The sequence below is a fragment of the Notamacropus eugenii genome, chromosome 6 (assembly GCF_028372415.1).
Source record: "Notamacropus eugenii isolate mMacEug1 chromosome 6, mMacEug1.pri_v2, whole genome shotgun sequence".
Lineage (NCBI taxonomy): Eukaryota > Metazoa > Chordata > Mammalia > Diprotodontia > Macropodidae > Notamacropus > Notamacropus eugenii.
Genome location: NC_092877.1, coordinates 370,533,470 through 370,552,766, shown reverse-complemented (window position 1 = coordinate 370,552,766; position 19,297 = coordinate 370,533,470).

The following is a 19,297-nucleotide window of genomic DNA, read 5'->3' as shown; positions in this document are numbered from 1 at the left end:
AAATGGTTCAAATGATTTGAAAGTTTCTGAGTCAAAAAGGGTAAAGCAGGCAAGTCTTGATGATCAAAGTTATCAGAATTAATGAGCATTTTGGAGAATTTTTTTCTTTCCATATTTCTGGTCAGTGGGAGGGCAGAATAAAAGCTATATGAATGCTTATTGTATCCTTTCTTTGAGTGTCTAACATATTGAAGTGAATTTTTATTTTCCATAACTGTTCAGATTCATAAGATCTCAATATTAGAAGGGATTCCAGAGCTATCCAATGAATCACATAATTACTTAGGAAAACTATCTGTAACATACATAACAAATGATCTGCCTGCCTTCACTTGAAGACTTCTGTCTATGGGAGTCCTTCATGTTTGTGAGGTAGCCCATTCTAGTTTTGGATACTATGAAATTTAAGAAAAATATTTTTTTCTTTATAAAGAACTATGTCTATGATCTGGGTCCAAGTGGAACAGTATCATCTCTTTTATAAGACTCATTCTTCAAATACTTTGTTGGGGGACAGCTCTGGATCGGGGTCCCCCGTGAGGACCGTGAGACGCCTGAGGGTCCGAACCTGCTTACGTGGCAGGCTAGCTGGTCTAGCAAGCCACGAGGTACTGGGATGGCCCTGGTAACAGGCTGGCTCCACCCACGGGGAAGCACTTGGGAGGAGCTCGCCCGCCCATGGGAGGTACGGGGGAGGAGACAGGGGATAATAAAAGGGGATGACCATGAGAGCTGGAGGGAGAAAAACGGAATAAAGCTTGCTGGCTGCAACTCCTTTCGGGTGCTCTGCCTGTTTATTCCCCTTCCCCAACAGGGAGAGGGAATTCCCTCCCCCGAACCAGGAGGAGGGCCGGAGACGTCCGAGGACCGGGGATAGGTAAGTAGAAGGCGAAGGCCCGGGAGTCGCCCCGGGCAATACTTGAAGACAGATATGTTAGGGGCAGAGCCAAGATGGTGGAATAGAAAGATGCACCTACTCTAGTTCTACCCCAAAGCCCATAAAATACCCGTAAAAAATGACTTTAGGGGTGGAGCCAAGATGGTGGAATAGAAAGACACATATACTCTAGTGCTTCCCTCACAGCCCACAAAATACCTGTAAAAAATGACTCTCAACAAATTCTAGAGCAGCAGAAGTCACAGAACAACAGAGCAAAAGAAGTTTCTAACTAAAGGCCAACAGGAAAGGTCTATCTCACAGGACACTGAGCAGAGCAGAGTCCAGCTCTGGCTGTGCTGCACTGGGAGGAATAGGATCTGAACAGACCTCCAGGCAGAGTTCTCAGTAGGGAGAGTCCCAAATACTTCAAACCACAAGCGACAAAGAAATCTCCAAAGGTAAGTGTGGGAAAGCTTGACCATCTGGGAAAGAAGGGACTGGGGTTCATCCAGCAATAGCCCCAGGAGTTGGCAGCAACAGCAGCAGCAGACTGCAGGCAGCTACTGTGGCCAGGAAGGAACCTGGATCCATTGTCCAGACAGCTCAGCTTAAAGCCTCTGGTGGTAGGGAGCAGCTGATCTAATCCTTAGCCCTGAGTGATGGCCCCACCCCCACGCAAAACCCCAGGGAAATCAAGCAGCTGAGTCGAATCTCAACTTTGAACATGATACCAGGGAGAGGAGGGACAATAGGACAATCCTCTTGACAAAGGATTCAGAAGTGAAGTAACTGGCTGGGAAAATGCCCCCAAAATAAAATAAGTCCACAAAAGGTTACTTTCTTGGTGAACAGGTGTCTCCTCCCATCCTTTCAGATGAGGAAGAACAAGCAATACTATAAAAGGAAATCAAGGCTCTTGCCTCCAGGGACTTCAAAGGGAGCTTAAACTGGGCTCAGGAAACAGAACAGCTTGAAAAGTGAGTTAGCAGCTTGCTAAAGGAGAACCAAAAAAATGCTGAGGAAAATAACACCTTTAAAAAGAGGCTAACTCAATTGGGAAAAGAGGTCCAAAAAGCCAATGAGGAGAAGGAGACATTAAAAAAGCAGAATTAGCCAAATGGAAGAGAAGGTTCAAAAGTTCACTGAACAAAACAGTTCTTTGAAAGAGAGAATTGCGTTCAGGGAAGCTAATGACTATGAGATAAACTAAGCAGTCAAAAAACAAAATCAAACATTTGAAAAAATAGAAGATAACGTGAAATATCTCATTGGAAAAAGAGCTGAGCTGGAAAATAGATCCAGGAGAGACAATTGAAAAATTATGGGACTGCGTGAAAGCCATGATCAAAAAATGAGCCTAGACATTATCTTCCATGAAATTATCAAGGAAAACTCTCCTGATATTCTAGAACCTGAGGGCAAAATAAATATTGAAAGAATCCACCAGTCACCTCCTGAAAGAAACCGGGAGAGAGAAACTACTAGGAATATTGTGGCCAAATTTCAGAGTTCCCAGGTCAAGGAGAAAATACTGCAAGCAGCTAGAAAGAAACAACTTGAGTATTGTGGAAATACAGTCAGGATAACACAGGATCTGGCAGCTTCAATATTAAGGGATTGAAGGGCTTGGAATATGATATTCCAGAAGTCAAAGGAATTGCGACTAAAACCAAGAATCACCTACCCAGCAAAACTGAGTATAATACTTCAAGAGAACAAATGGTCATTCAATGATATAGAGGACTTTCAAGCATTCATGATGAAAAGACCATAACTGAAGAGAAAATTTGACTTTCAAACATAAGAATCAAGAGAATTATGAAAAGGTAAACAGGAAAGAGAACTCATAAAAGACTTTCTAAAGTTGAACTGTTTACATTCCTACATGGAAAGAAAATATTTGTAACTCTTGAGACTTTTCTCAGTATTTAGGAAGGTGGACGGATTGTACATACACACTCACACACACACACACATAGACAGAGAGTACAGGTTGTGTTGAATCAGAAGACATGATATCCACAAATAAATAAATAAATAAAAGTTAGGGGGTGAGATAGGAAAATACTGGGAGGAGAAAGCGAAAAATGGAATGGGGCAGTCTATAACTCATAAAAGAGATAAGAAAAATCTTGTTCAATGGAGGAGAAAAGGGAGAAGGGGAGAGGAGAAAATTGAAACTACTCACTCCACATAATGGCTTAAGAGGGGAATAATATGCTCACTAATTTTGGTATGAAAATCTATCTTACGCTACAGGAAAGTAGGGGAGGAAGCAACAAGTGCAATGAGGGGAATGATAGAAGGGAAGGCAAATGGGAGAAGGGAGTAACTAGAAGTAAACACTTTTAGGAAAGGACAAGGTCAAATGAGGGGGAAAAAAACAAGGGGACATGGAGTAGGATAGAGGACAATATAGTTAGTATTGCACAACGTGATTATTATAGAAGTCTTTTACAAAGTGACACATATTTAGTCCATATCAAATTGCTTGCCTTCTCAGTGGGGATGGGTAAGGAGGGAGGGAAAGAGAGAAATTGGAATTCAAAATATTAGAAACGAATGTTGAGAATTATTATTACATATAACCAGGAAATAAGAAACACAGGTAATGGAGTATAGAAATTTATCTTGCCCTACAAGAAAAGAGAGAAGATTGTGATGAGGGAAGGGTGGGGTGTGACAAAAGGGAGGGTACATTGAGGGAAGGGGTAATTAGAATGTAAGGTATTAGGGGATGGGGAGAGGGGAGAAAAATGAGATGGGGAGAAAAATTGGATGTTACAGAACAATGTAAAAGCAATTAGTATTTAAACAATTGATTCAATTGCTGAGTAATTAATTAATTATTGATTGATTATTATTATTAATTAGTATATGAACATAATTAATATAATATTAATAATTATTGGTTAATTAATTAATCAGAAACATCTTTAGTTTGAGGAAAAGAATTTTAGTCTAAGTTTCCTAGAGGCAGGTAACATCAAGTAAAATTTGGTATTGATAGAAAAGTTAAGGTTTTAAGGGTAAATTTGATTTTATGATTATTATTTAATCAGGAACTAGCACATGTATAGAAAGGCATATAAGCCACTTAAGACTTGACTCAAAATGTGTTCCTTATCCAATGTGAAATTATAGTCATATCTGAAACCTGGTTATTGAAACTTGCTATTTTAAGATTCTATGGGACTATTAACTGACTGTTCTTCTGAGTCTAACTCCAGTTATGGATAGCAAGAAAGGTGGTCTGAGCCTCCAATCCATGATGCTAGTAAGCCTGTGAGATGCTCGTATGAACTGCAAAAGGCGATATCATGGGAAGGGTGGGAGAGCAGCTGTTCCATCTGGGCTAAGGTAGGATTCTCCTGACTCAATTTTCCTACTGACACCTGGCAGACTTTAAGCCTGACTGAATGCAAGTTGACAATCTACTCCTCCCTGGAACTGACATGAAGTTGGGGAGATATTGTTTCCCTGCAATGTCCCTACTCTTAGTGGCAATTTCTTGTAGTCAAAAGGTTTGTAAGCTTAATATCAGATCTATTAAATTATAGATTGTTGGTAGGGGAACATCTAAGGTTAAGTCTAAAATTAAGCTATTAGGCTTAGGACTTTAGACCAACAACAATAAGTTAGTGTCCTTTAATTCTTAGCAATAGTGTGGAGACAATAAGGTCAAGGGCTTGTGAAGTTAGCACACATAGTTATTATTTGTGTCTCAGTTGGTTAATGTTTAAAAAAAATCATTTGTGGTCTATTTTATAAATGCTTTAAGATAAATATAACCTGACTAAAAGGTGGAATTTTTTATGTGATATGAACTGTGTTAAAAATGAAAAATAAAAAAATAAATGACCCTAAACAAATTCTAGAGAAGCAGAAGCCACAAAAGAACAGAATGAAAGAGATTTCCAGCCCAAGACAGCCTGGAAGGTCAACAGAAAGGGTCTATCACACTGGTGTCAGAGTGGAGTGCAGCCCAGACTTAGCTACGCAGCGTGGGCAGGGACACAACTGGAGCAGGCTTCAGGACAGAGAATCCTGGGTAGCAGCTGTGGTTCCCAGATTCCTCAACCCACAAATGCCAAACACAGCTTCAAAGGTCAGTGAGAAAGCTCTTTCACCTAGGTGAGAAGGGAACATGGTCTGGCCCTGGCCCCACGGCAGTGGCAGTTGCTGAGGCAGCAGAGTCCATTTTAGGAGCCCTCAGCCTAAAGCCCTTGGTGGAATCAAGGTGCTGATCTGGATCTCAGCCCTGAGTGACAGTCCTGCAGTAAGAAGGAGCACTGGCATGGTGGTGCTGGAGGCAGTTGTGGAGAGGGAACCCTACTCATAGACCTTGGGCAGAACAGAGTACTTGTGGTTCCTTGAAGACCAGAGCACAGGCCACGAGAAGAGTAAACTTCTCTCCCTTGATTGTGCCACCTTGGAGCAACTGAGAACTTAGAGGTCCCTAGAGTATAACCTCCACTTGACAAAAGACTCAAAAGCCAAGTAACAGGCTAGTAAAATGCCCCCAAAAGGGAAAAAATAAGACTAGAGAAGGTTACTTTCTTGGTGAACAGGTATTTACCTCCATCCTTTTGGATGAGGAGGAACAAAGGATACCATCTGAGGAAGACACCAAAGTCAAGGCTTCTGTGTTGCAAAACTCCAAAATAAATATGCAATGGTCTCAGTGTTGCAAGTGATGCAAGAAAATAATGAAAAGCAAGTCAACAGCTTGCTAAAGAAGACCTCAAAAAGTGCTGAAGAAAATAACACTTTTTAAAAATAGACTAATGTAAATGGCAAAAGAAGTCCAAAAAGCCAATGAGGAGAAGAATACTTTAAAAAGCAGAATTAGACAATTGGAAATGGAGGTTCAAAAACTCACTGAAGAAAATAGTTCTTTAAAAATAAGAATGGAGTAGATGGAAGGTAATAACTTTATGAAGAACCAAGAAGTTGCAAAACAAAACCAAAAGAATGAAAAAAATTGAAGACAATGTGAAATATCTAATTGGAAAAAGAACTCATCTGGAAAATAGTTCCAGGAGAGACAATTTAAAAATTATGGGGCCACCTGAAAGCCATGATGCAAAAAAAGAGCCTAGACATCATCTTTCATGAAATTATCAAGGAAAACTGCCCTGAGATTCTAGAACCAGAAGGTAAAATAAATATTGAAAGAGTCCACTGATCACCTCCTGAAAGATACCTAAAAAGAAAAACTCCTAGGAATATTGTAGCCAAATTCCAGAGTTCCCAGGTCAAGGAGAAAATATTGCAAGCAGCCAGAAAGAAGCAATTCTAGTACTGTGGAAATATAATCAGGATAACACAAGATCTAGCAGCTTCTACATTAAGGGATCAAAGGGCTTGGAATATGATATTCCAGAAGTCAAAGGAACTGGGATTAAAACCAAGAATCACCTACCCAGAAAAGCTGACTATAATATTACAGGGGAAAATGGTCATTCAATGAAATAGAGGACTTTCAAGCATTTTTGATGAATAGATCAGAGCTGAATAGAAAATTTGACTTTCAATCACAGGAATCAAGAGAAGTATGAAAAGGTAAACAGGAAAGAGAAATCATAAGGGACTTACTAAAGTTGAACTGTTTACATTCCTACATGGAAAGATAATATTTGTAAGTCTTGAGACTTTATTCAGTGTTTGTGTAGTTGGAAGGATTTTATACATATAGACAGAGGGCACAAGGTGAGTTGAATAGGAAGAGATGATATCTAAAAAAATAAAATTAAGGGGTGAGAGTATAATGTATTGGGAGGAGATAGGGAGAAATGGAATGGGGCAAATTATCTCTCATAAAAGAGACAAGGTAAAGCTTTTCCAATGGAGGGGAAAAGGGGAGAGGTGAGCAGGAAAAGTGAAGTTTACTCACATCGCGTTTGACTTAAGGAGGGAATAACATGTACACTCAATCTGGTATGAAAAATCCATCTTACACTACAGGAACGTAGGGGAGAAGGGATAAGTGGGGTGTGGGGAGATGATAGAAAGGAAGGCAAATGGGAGGAGGGAGTAATTAGAAGTAAACCACTTTTGGGGAGGGACAAGGTTAAAAGAGAGAATAGAATAAATGGGGGGCAGGATAGGATGGAGGGAAATATAGTTAGTCTTTCACAACCTGACTATTATGGAAGTGTTTTGCATAGCTACACACATATAGCCTATATTGAATTGCTTGCCTTTTCAGTGGGGATGGGTGGGGAAGGAGGAAGAGAAAGAAGTTGAAGCTCAAAGTTTTAGAAACGAATGTTGAGAATTGTTTTTGCATGCAACTGGGAAATAAGAAATACAAGGGAATGGGGTATATAAATCTATCTTGCCCTACAAGAAAAGAAAGAAGATGGGGATAAGGGAAGGGAGGGGTGTGATAGAAGGGAGGGCAGATTGGGGGAAGGGGTAATCTGAATGCATGGTGTCTTGGGGTGGGGGAGAGGAGAGATGGGGAGAAAATTTGCAATTCAAAATCTTGTGGAAATGAATGCCAAAAACTAAAAATAAATAAATAACTTTTTAAAAAAGAAAAATAATAAAATAAACCTGGAAAAAAAAAACAGATATGTTATCCTCAAACTTCTTCTTCAGGTTAAAGATCCTCATTTCTTTCAACTGTTCCTCATAGAATATGGTATCTATTCCATTTATGAAACTGGTCAATCTTTCCTGGTTGTTCTCTCTTTTTTTAATGAACTTGCTGAATTGTAGTAGCTAGAAATGAGCCTAGTATTCTAGACATCTGCTCTCCCCAGGGTGGAACACAGGAAAACTAACCTTTCCCTAGTCCTAGACACGATGCCAAAGATCATGGTAGATTTTTGAGAATACCATGCCCTGCATTGAAAACTCATACTGAGCTTGTGATTCAATGAAAATCAAGACATGTTTTCTCCAAATTGCTGCAAACCATGCTTCTCCAATCTTATGCTTGTGATGGTAATATCTATATGTTATTTCTTTCATATTGCATTTGATTAGGTTTGGTCTATCCTTCCAATGTGTAGGATTTTAGGATTCTGACTTTATCATCCAATGTACTCACTGCCCCTTATAACTATGTACCATATGGGCATCTTCATCCAAGTCATTGATAGAAATGTTTAAAAACAGAGGGAAAGGCAGATCTGTAGCTTACTCCAGGAAACACTCCTTTCTGAGTTATTGTTGAGCCATGAAAACAATGAATGGTTCTTTAATTCTAGTCATTCAACCAACGTCAACATCAAGGTAATTGTCTAGCTTGAAGTTTAGCTTGCATGTTTTGTGTTTTGTCCATTAAAAAAAGCAGGTTTTTAGGGAAATACTTTGTGGATTTCTTCTGAAACTATGACATCACCCTCTCTACATTCAACTTTTCAGTTACCAAAGAGATTTCCAAGTGTGTGCCTGCTTTTTCCATTACTATTTCCAAGTTGCATCATTCAGAATTTGACATGTGTATGAAATTATGAATAATTATTTGGTTTAATGGATTCAGGGAAGCAATTTGTCTTTTGGCAGCCAGAAATCTGAAAAATTAATCAGTGTTTAGCAATCCTTTCCAATATTTTTATGCTTAAAAGAGGAAACAAAGTTAGTTCCTGTTTTGAATATGCTGTGTGCTCATATATTGAATAGGAGAGTAATTGTAGTTGAGAATAAAGGAATTGATAGAGTTGGTTTGCTAAACTTTCTACGCTATTTATGTGATTCAGTAGCACTTAATCAGGGTTTGGTTAAAGAAAAAGAGAACGATTGAATGAAGGAAAAAACCCACAATGTGTCAAGTTCTGTGTTATGTTCTAAGAATACAAATCCCAAAATGGGGCATTTCTGTACTTTAGAAACTTACATAAGTTCTAATAGGGAGAGATATCAAAATAGGAATGATGATCATGCAAGGTATTTCGGACTTGGGAAATTAGAGAAATGGTGAGTGGAGCCCTAGGGTCATTGACTATTAAAGTCTGAAAACTGATCTTAATTTTGATTCTACGAGTTCTTAAGAGAATCTAATAATTTTTAAAGAACATTCTTAATCTTTTGAAATAGAAACTGGTCATGTTTTCTTACCCTGCCCCCCAGAAAAAAGATAATTTCTTGTTAATAGTTTCAAAGGTAGAATCTTCTTAAGTACAGGTGGGACTATAGCATACTCCTGCTTAAGTATCTTCAGTAGCTCCCTGCTACCTACAGAATAAAATATAAATTTCTTAGGCAATGAATCAGATTACACCCTCCTTCCCAGTCTTACTATACATTATTAACCTTCTTGCACTCTATGTTCTAGTTACACTAGAGACTATTAACCATTCTCTCTCACTCTCTCTCTCTTTCTCTCTTCCCCACTTCTCCCTCCATACACACACATATGCACACATATATTCATACACTCATATACACAAATGCACATATGCATATATGTATGTATATGTGTAAACACATTCTATATGTATAGATATGTGTGTATGTATACATATATATGTATACACATATATGTAAGTACAAATATGTGCATGTGTATATATGTACACACATACATACACAGATATGTACATGTGTATATACTTGCATACATATATATATATATATATATGTGTGTACACACACATGCACATACACAGCTAGCTCCTCCATTGAATTGGAAGGTCCTTGAAGGGAATGTTGACTCTTGTCTTTGTCTCTCGAGAGCTTTACACTGTACTTAGCACATAGGAACTTTGCATATTAAATGTCTGATTGATTCAAATATTGTGATATTGATGTGTAGATAGAGATGTGTTTCCTTTTACTTCTGTATGCTCCGGACCTACCAGAGTACCCAATACATATAATACGTGCTTAATAATAATAATGATTATGGGGACTGACATTTACAAAATGTTTTAAAGTTTGCAAAGCCCTTTGCAGTTGTCTCATTGATATTATTTTTGTCTCTTGATTAATAATTACTTATATATTGAGAGGCTCTATGAATCATCAGTCTGCCTGAGTAGAATGATTCTTGTACTCACAGGGCTTCTTAGGTTTGAATATCGATATAAACCTCCTTTTAGGAAGGTTGCCACCCCACCCCCCTCCACCCCACCCCCACCCCAGTCTCTTTCTTAACCAGTAATTCACTGGAGAGCAGATTTCAAAGCAAACTTGCAGTATTTCAGACCAGCAGGTTCTCAAGGCTCCTTCTCAGTCTACAAATATTCAAGCAGCTGATTTTACCCCTCACGCATTAGATATGTTCTACCTCTTCTTCATATTCCCCATTATGGGGTTTTGTGAAAAGTTTTGCCTGGGGGAGAAACTTATAGAGAATTGACTTAGGCTAGTGTCTGTGTCTGCTTTCCCTAGGGGTCTGTGTGTCTACTGTCCTAGCTGTGTTTGGGAATGGTGTGTGCAGTAAGTAAAGATGGAGAGGAGAGAAAAAGGCCTCTTTAAGGATAACTCGCAAATCTGGTGGATGAGGTAATCTAAACAGTTAAAACACCATCATTTATTCACTAAAAGACCAAATTTATGTCACACCGTGTCTTGCAGAACACTTTAAATACGTTAGCAGATACATATCATATGTGTGTGTGGGTGGGTGTGGGTGGGTGTGGATGTGTGTGCATACAACAAAAATTAAAAAGGGAAAGAGGAGAATGATCCTTTCAGTTCCTGCAAAGCTGCAGATGTTAGCTGCCTAGGTGAGTGCAAAGGAGAGCCAGGAGGAGGTCAGGGAAGAAGTATGCCTCACAGTCAAGGTGACAAAAGATGAGCTAGGGGATTCACAGCCCTATCAATGACCTGGTGACTTCTAGGATTACTGTCAAGTCCACTGGAGCCCTTCCAGAAGTAGCCTGTCAGGACTCCTGAGTGTGGGGCTGTGTCTGAGGTGAAAAACAATGTTTATATAATAACCAAAAACCTCTGGTACTTCCAGAGATAAATCCCAGTGGAGGTGGGAGGGGTAATAGTGACAAGCGTGGCTTCGTTTGTTGATGCTTCTTTGTATTGTAGTGAAAGGGAAAGTTTTCCCCTAAGGTTTCTCTGATACTGGTTGAGTCAGCAGAACCTGTGTTCAGATCTCAGTGTTGTAGAGATCAGAGGTCAGGTGTGGCCAGTGGTTTGTTCTCACAGCACCAAGCCAGGCCAGACAAAAAGATAAGCTTCTTTAATGGCTAGCAGAGTTTAATTGTTGTCTCTGTATTTGTGTTTGTCACCTAGGAGTGCTTAATAAAAGCTTATTAATTTATTCACACCTGTTCTTCCAGATCACAGATATGAAAGTCCAAGACTTTGGCACAAGTTCTCATGAAACAAAACTCACTCCCAGATGGCACTTGAATTCATACCTAAGTTCATGTAGATGGTGGCAGCTAGATGGCACAGTGGAGAAAATGCCAGGCCTGGAATTAGGAAAAGCTGAATTCAAATCCAGCCTCACACACTTACTAGTGACCCTGGGCAAGTCACTTAACCCTGTTTGCCTCAGTTTCCTCATCTGTAAAATGAGCAAGAGAAAGACATGGAAAACTCCTCCAGTGTCTTTGCCACGAATACCCCAAACAGGGTCACAAAGAATCAGATCTAATCAAAAATGACTGAACAACATTATGATTATAAGCAAACCAAAGGCTACCTTGAGTGTAGGAGTGCCTCTAATTGGGCAATTGTTTCTCCTTATACTGCGGAAAAATCAGCTTCAATAGCACTGACCACTTTCTCTGGTTTTTTTTTTTATGGACTGGAATGACCTGTTCCCAGGTTGCCAGCAGCAGAAGACATTCTAATGCTGTCTCTTATACGCCTGTCTCCAATCACTGCTGATATTAAAGCTGCTGTTATAAAGGCAATCTGGACATAACTAGTGAGTTACTACCAGCCCTCCTATGTCCTGCCTCATGATGCCTCAACCATTCTTCACGTTACTGAAGTCATTCCTGTTGTGGGCATGGGGACTCCTACTTACCCAGAGCCAAGATGTCCCCATGTACCATCTCATCTTCCATCTTCCATTTCCTGTCTCCTATTGGGTGTTTCTCTTCCCATAGCTGCTGCCTTAGTTATAGTGTTTTTCTACCCCTTCTTAGACCCCTCATGTCTCTTTCCCCTTGCTTCAAGTTACTGAGCTCCTCCCCGAAGGTGCTGCTCTTCTAGAACACCAAAAGCAGGACCAGAATGCTTCCCTCTTACAGCTGCTTCACCTGAGCCTTAGACAGAAAGGGTCAACAGCGAACTTACCTTTTACTATATAATAATAAAAATAAGCTGAAGTGGATAGTCTGCTGAATATGGGAATCAGTAAGACTTGAATTCAAATTCTGCCTCTGAAATTTCCAACTCATGTGACCATGAACAAGCCACTTAACCATCTCTAAAATGGGAATATTTCTTCTTTGTTTTGTTTGAGAGTGCACCTTTGTTATGAGGGTTTCTTTTTCCTTTTATTTTATTTTATATTGTTCAACCATAGGGAAGTAGGGACAAAGAGAAAATAAAAGCTTATTAATCAGAAAATAGTAAAATTAAATTTGAAAAATAAAAGGAAGACATTGCTAACACTACTTACTTCAATTCAATTATCAGGCATCTATTACTGTGTTTTAGGTACTGTGTTTGCCGTATGAAAATAAACAAACAAAAAGATGCACTGAAGGAAAACAACATGTACTCAGATAAGGAAATAAAAATAATTTTGGGGTGGGATGATGATGGTGATGATGATGATGTACAAGGCGCTGTGGTAAGAACTTTACAAATATTTCATCCACATTAAGAAGTTAAAAGAGGAAAAAGAATGCCAATGTGTGTACTACTTCGGGTTCTTACAGGCAAAATGCATTGACAACCACATATTGTCATATGAAATGTAAGTCCTGTTGTTATCCATATTTTGCAGTTGAGGAAACTGAGACAAACAGATTAAGTGACCTACCCAGAGTTTCAGAGCTAGTTAAGTGTCCTAGACCTGATTTGACCTCAGGTCTTCTGACTCCAGGCCTAGCACTCTGTCCACTTCACCATCTAGCAGCTGTTTAGCAACTGGAAAGATCAGGAAAGGCTTCATGGAGGAGGTAGCACTTGTGGACAGCCTTGAAAGAAGCTAAGGCCTCTAAGAAGTCCCTAAGGAAGCTAGGTAATGCAGTGGCCCTGGACTTAGGGAGATATAAGTTCAAATCCTACCTCTAAAATTCACTAGCTCTGGGAGTGTAGGCAAGTCACAACCTTTCTCAACCTCAGCTAATAATTGCATCTATCTCACAGAATTATGTGAAGATTGAATGTGCCAACCTATGTAAAGTGCTTGATAAATCATAAAGCACCAGATTAAAAGTTAGCTATTCATACTGTTATTGCAAACATGGGGGACAACTTATCCCAAGGCTTGGACAACTTCCAAACACGTTTTCAGAGGACAGAGAATGAGAAAAGGAAGGTGATGGGCGCCCAGTCTGCAAGAGCTGACTGGAGGAGGATCATGAAGGGCTTTCATGGCAGACAAATTTGCAATGGTTTAAGGGTTCATGTGAGATACCATAGGTAGAATTCTTTGCTAATTTTAAAGCACTTGAACATTGCAGTTCTTTCTTATTCCATTGAATTCTGCAAGGTTCTGTTGAGTGTTTAATCAGGGATTCAGTGTATTAGTTGCATCGAATTGACATGAGCACATTTTCCAAGTTGAAATATGTATAAATGGACATGCTTATGCAAGTGTACATAGCTAAGGTTTGAAATCTCCTTAACTGTCTCCCTCACCAATGCCTTTTCACAGTGGTCCCCTACAGCTGTAATGCACTCTCCTCAAATTCCTCTTTTTCTTCAAAGTACATCTCAGGCACAACTCCTTCCTGAGCTATTCCTTCATTCCTCCTTTTATGGATGAATGTTCTCTCTCCCTATGTGTCTGTCTGTCTCTATCTCTATCTCTCTCTGTCTCTGTGTCTCTGTCTCTCTGTCTCTGTCTCTCTCTGTCTCTCTCTGTCTCTGTGTCTCTGTCTCTCTGTCTATGTCTCTCTCTGTCTCTCTCTCTCTCTCTCTCTCTGCCTCTCTCTCTCTCTCTCTCTCTCTCTCTTTCTCTCTCTGTCTCTCTCTCTCTCTCTCCCCCCCTCTGTCTTTCTCTGCTGTACTGTAAGCTAAGGAAGGGCAGAGACTATTTCATTTTTGTCATTGCCCTCCTACAGTTACACACATAGTTTAATGTTTGTTGAATCAAATGGAATTGAATTTTTTGCTCAAAATGATTATTCTCTTTCCTAAAATGGCCTTCAGAATGGATGAGAGAAAACTCATCACTGGCTCATCAATATACTCCAGACAGCTTGCACTCAGAGATTGTGACGCATCATCTTTAAAAAGTAATTTCCCTTAGACCTGGAGTTCAAACCCTTGTTGAGCAGATGACTGATGGTCCATAGCGCCAGGGCTTCTAGCTGCATGCCCTTGTTTAGCCTTTATCATTTCTGATGGCATCAGTCTTTGCTTAGATTTTACTCAAGTATTAATTTCCCACTTCACTCTGCTTTCTTCAAGTAGAACTACTAATTACAGATCACTTTTTTCTAAAGCAAGCAACCCAGGTTTTTGTACTGATAACAATACGACTTAATTTGCTACATGTGGAATGTTTTTTTAATCCAGCAATGGCTCCATTTGAATAAGTGGGAAATACATTTCATTACTGAGCCAGGAGGTTGTGGTCTAGAGAAAAAGCAAGCTCAGACAGCTCAATGAACTGAGTTCACATAAATTACATACACATACATACATACATGTACATATATAATATTATATATTTAAGTTTCCACTGCTTAATCATCTAACGATTATTAACAAGTTATATGTACATAGCACATTATGGTCCTGGCTTCTTCTGATCAAGCAAACCTTGCATATGGCAGCAGGAACCATCATGCTAAACATCATCTTCATCATATTGCTCTCATCCTCCAAGGTCTGAGATTTCCATAGCAAATATCTGGCCAATGTGGGTATTGGAAAGGTCATGAGATTCAGAGTATTGAGTATCCATCCTGACTCCAACTTTAAGAAGTATTTTGCTTTGGGGACCTCAGTTTCCTTATTTGTAAAGTGAAATGATTATACCATATAATCTCTAAATGGTCCCCCAGTTTTAATTGAAAGGTACACTTCCTTCCTGAGTTACTCATTCCCAGCAGGGCCTTCAAGGCCACCTATCATTTATAACTCCATCACACCTACCTAACTTCATTTAAAATGTCTTAGTTTCATTTTTGTTTCATGTAAATATCATATTTCACCCCATGCCATGCATTTATACTTCTTCAATTTCTCTGGGGTCAACTTTTCTTTTCTTTTGAGTAGCCCCTTCTTCTGACTTAGAAGCAATTTACACCTTTTCAATAAATATGATCTCAATATGGCTAGAGGAACTCATGTATGGATTGATTCTACCATCAGTGGCCTAAATATATCTATGGGTTTTGAAGACTTGACTTGGAGATGCTTGAGAAGAACCAAGGCCACATTTTCAACAATGTGCGGAAATAATTTAGTGCTCTTTGGGGGCCAATGGCCCAGTATCCATTTCTAAGTCTGTATGCCCTTCCTTACATCACACCATCAAAGGAAATGTGAAATCTTTCAAACATTTGTTGGTTAGATAGATTTTCCCCCAGAGTTCTTGAAGAGACCTCAGAGATGTGGACCCTTTATATTATTTGGTAAAATTCTGATCAGGGCAGCTAAATGGCACAGTTGATAGCACCCCAGACCTGGAATCAGAAAGACATCTTCCTGAGTTCAAATGTGGCCTCAGCCTAGCTCTGTAACCCTAAACCAGTCACTTAGCTCTCTTTGCTTTAGTATCTGCATTTGTAAAATGAGCTGGAGAAGAAAATGGCAAATCACTCCAGTATTTTTGCCAAGAACTACTCCCACCCCCAACCAAGGAGGCAGGAAGAGTCAAACACAACTGAAAACAACTGAACAACAACAACAAATCTCATGATCAAGGGAGTACCTCCCCAATTTAAATAAGAGCCTCTGGCTGTTCAGGGGAAGAGATATCCAGCACTATCTTATATTACTCCCTGACATTGGTCCATGCTGATCTCTTTACTATGTATGTATTTCATACACACACACACACACACACACACACACAAACATACACACAAACATACACACACACACACACACACACACACACATACCTCTTCTATAGAATTAACCTAAATGGGGGCCAAGATCATGAAATAATTACTAGAGAGCTTTCACTATGAAGTTTATCTTCTGTAATCAAACTTTCAAATTCCCTCAGTTGTAAAACATAGTCCTGTTTTGTTTTGTTTTTTCCTGCCAGAAAAACCTGTAAAAAACCTACTCTTTCATCTCTGATCATCCAAACTACTTCTAAGGCTTATCACCAAGCTGCCTTGCTCCTGTGGCTCTCCTGATTAATCTAACCCTATGGTGACCTTCTCTCTGACTCAGAATGCCCTCAGCCCTTCCAGACAGAGTCTGGAACTTACAGTCTTTCATTTTGTTTAATATTGCCTGGTGACGGTGCTTTAGCTGATGTAGGAATAAGTCTTGTCTCCTAATTCGCTTTCAACATCTGGGAGAGCAGGGTCCAAGTCCGTCATTCCTTTTTATCATGTATAGCACCTGGCACAGTCCTGTGCATACAACAAAAGCTTATAAATTCCTAGAAAACAAATACTATCTATCATTGTTCGTATTTCCTCATGATTAGGTGTCTATAGGGGCGTTTTATACACACACATGCAATATATATGTATACATATATAAAATAAATATATTTATTCATTTATTTCTTTCATGTGTTTGAGCATCTTGTCACAGCTTTGATGAAAATATTCAAGGCCATATATAGATGACCATACTTGTGTGTGCGTGTATGTACATATATTGATTTTTATCGCTGTAGGTAGTATTACCTCCACTGATACAGATCAGCAATTCCTATATAACTTATGGTCATAGAGAATTACTTCAAGTACTGAGCCATTCAATGACTTGGCCAGGACAGTCATATGCATTGAAGGCAAGATTTGAACCCAGGTCTTCCTGATCATAAGGCTGATTCTCAGACTGAGGCACCGCTATATTATTTCAGTATTCCATCTCATCTTAAGAACAAAATCTAAAACAAAAAAAAAATCCTTTTAAATGTGCAAGTGTATCACTTAAATCTGAAAGGCAATTTCAGGTTGTAATGGCTAAGAATGAAGGCTGCTTCGAGAGTCAGGCACAAGCGGGCAAGCAATTTTCTTCTACTAATCCAGGACTAGCTATTATTCCATTGGGTGACACTGTCACAAATCTTAATATCTTCTAAATGGCAGTAGAGCTGACCTCATCCATCCCTAGGATGTCACTCAATAAAGGAGACTATAAAAATAGTGTATTACAAAGTACTCCTGCTGATGCCCAAACTACCCTGGACCAAGACTTCCTAGGATCTTGGTGTACGATGATACTATAGCCACCATGTGCTTGGTAGTATGGGGCTATGTGGTACCTGCAAAAGCTTGCAGTGAATTGGTTTGAGAAATGCAAGCCAGGCTTTGTTTTGGAGAGTACTAACAGATTCCTAGGTAGCTCTGGGAGCAAGAGTGGATGATATGGAAGAGCTAGGATCTTCAGGGCTGAGCAATCAAAGTCAATTTGCCCCATAGCAGTAATTCAACCAGAATGGAGATTAGTCCATCTACAGAGAAAGGCCAGTTACATTGATATTTAAGAGCACCTCCATGTTTTGGAGGAACAGGATGCTTTCTCTCTTTAGTCACTGCTATCCTCCACCTTCCCTAATTCCCAACTGAAGTTTTGCTCTTTTAGGGATTTTCTAATGATCTCCTTTAAAACTAGCCACCATTTATGATAAATGCCGTCACTGTTCCAGTAAGAGTTCCTTCGAATAATTTTGGAGAACAACTTCTAAGGAGTAATTTTTTCATCATGAATTAAGAAACTTTTCATCTGACAGGCAAAAGGTTCTGATCAAATTTTCTACAGTGGTAAAGATAGTAATGATATGTTGAGAAAAAAACCAAACCAAAACAAAAAAATCATGCTTTTTTCACAATAAATAGGTTACAAGATGTAGAGCTGAGGGAACTGAGGAATTTCATCATAGAAGGTAAAATCCAAAGTTTAGATTATAGAATATGAGTTCTTTTATCTTCCTTCCCCGCTTTCTAAAAAACCCCACCACCAACAATAAATGTATCTTTCAGAGAAATGGAAAAAGTTTCCAAAGCACATGCCATCTAAATAAAAAAAATGGGGTTCAAATTTTTAATTTGTATTCAGTGACCTATGGAAGGGTCACAGAAGGAAATAGCTGGAGTGACTTGGTAAGAAATCAATCTGTAGGAGTCATACTTCATCTTATCTGTTTGTTTACTTTAACACTCAAAACATTTGAAGAGTTTTAATGAAATCCATGCCCTTCTTTTCCTATCTATACACACAACCCTTGCTTTTATATCAGTAGCTCATAGAATCACAGAAATAGAGCTAAAAAGAACATTAGAGGACATCCAGTTTGATACTTATATTTTGCAGATGAGGAAACTGATACAGAGTTATTAAATCCCCAACCAACATCATGAGATCATAAGTGACCTGGCTAGGATTTGAATGAACATCCATTAATGAGATTACTGAAATATTATAGGACAAATAATATGTAAGTATAAGGATTGGGACTATGATTTGATTGATACAGGGAAATTCCAGATGAGTAAATTCCCTCTACCAATGCAGATCCGTACCTTTGAAAATTATGGCTTTAGAGTTGTCTAGAACACTGATTGATTAAGAGACTTGCCTAAAGTCACGTAGCAAGTGTGTGTCAAAGATGGGATATGAGCCAAGTTCTTTTTGGCTCAGAGACCAACTCTCTATCTTCTAAACTATGCTGTTTCTTTTGTTAATTAGAATGCCTACAATGAAGTGTAACATGTTCAGGTGACTCAGGGGGGAGGTAATAGAGAATATGCCTTTCTCTTCTCTAGCATGATATTAAAGAAGTCTTCCCTAAAGCTTCATGTGAGTTCTATGTCAGTCATACCATTTGGGTATTACATGTTTGCAAGCAATTCTTAAGTATTTGTTATATCTTTGACACACAGGACCACAGATTTGGTTCTAGAAGGAGCCTTAGAGGTCATCTGGTTCAAGTACTTCATTTTACAGCAGAAAGGTGACTAGACCAAGGTTTCATAGAACATACATAGCAAGGCCAGGACCTGGAACAAGGTCCTCATGTAAGTTTGAACTTTTTTTTTCCCTACTGTCCACACTAGCCAATATCTTGTGAGATGCTAAAGTACAATTCCAAATCAGTTGGCTGATTAATCCAGATCACCGAATATTCAAGATGTAAAGGACCTCAGTGATTATTTAGCTCAACTTTCTCCTTTA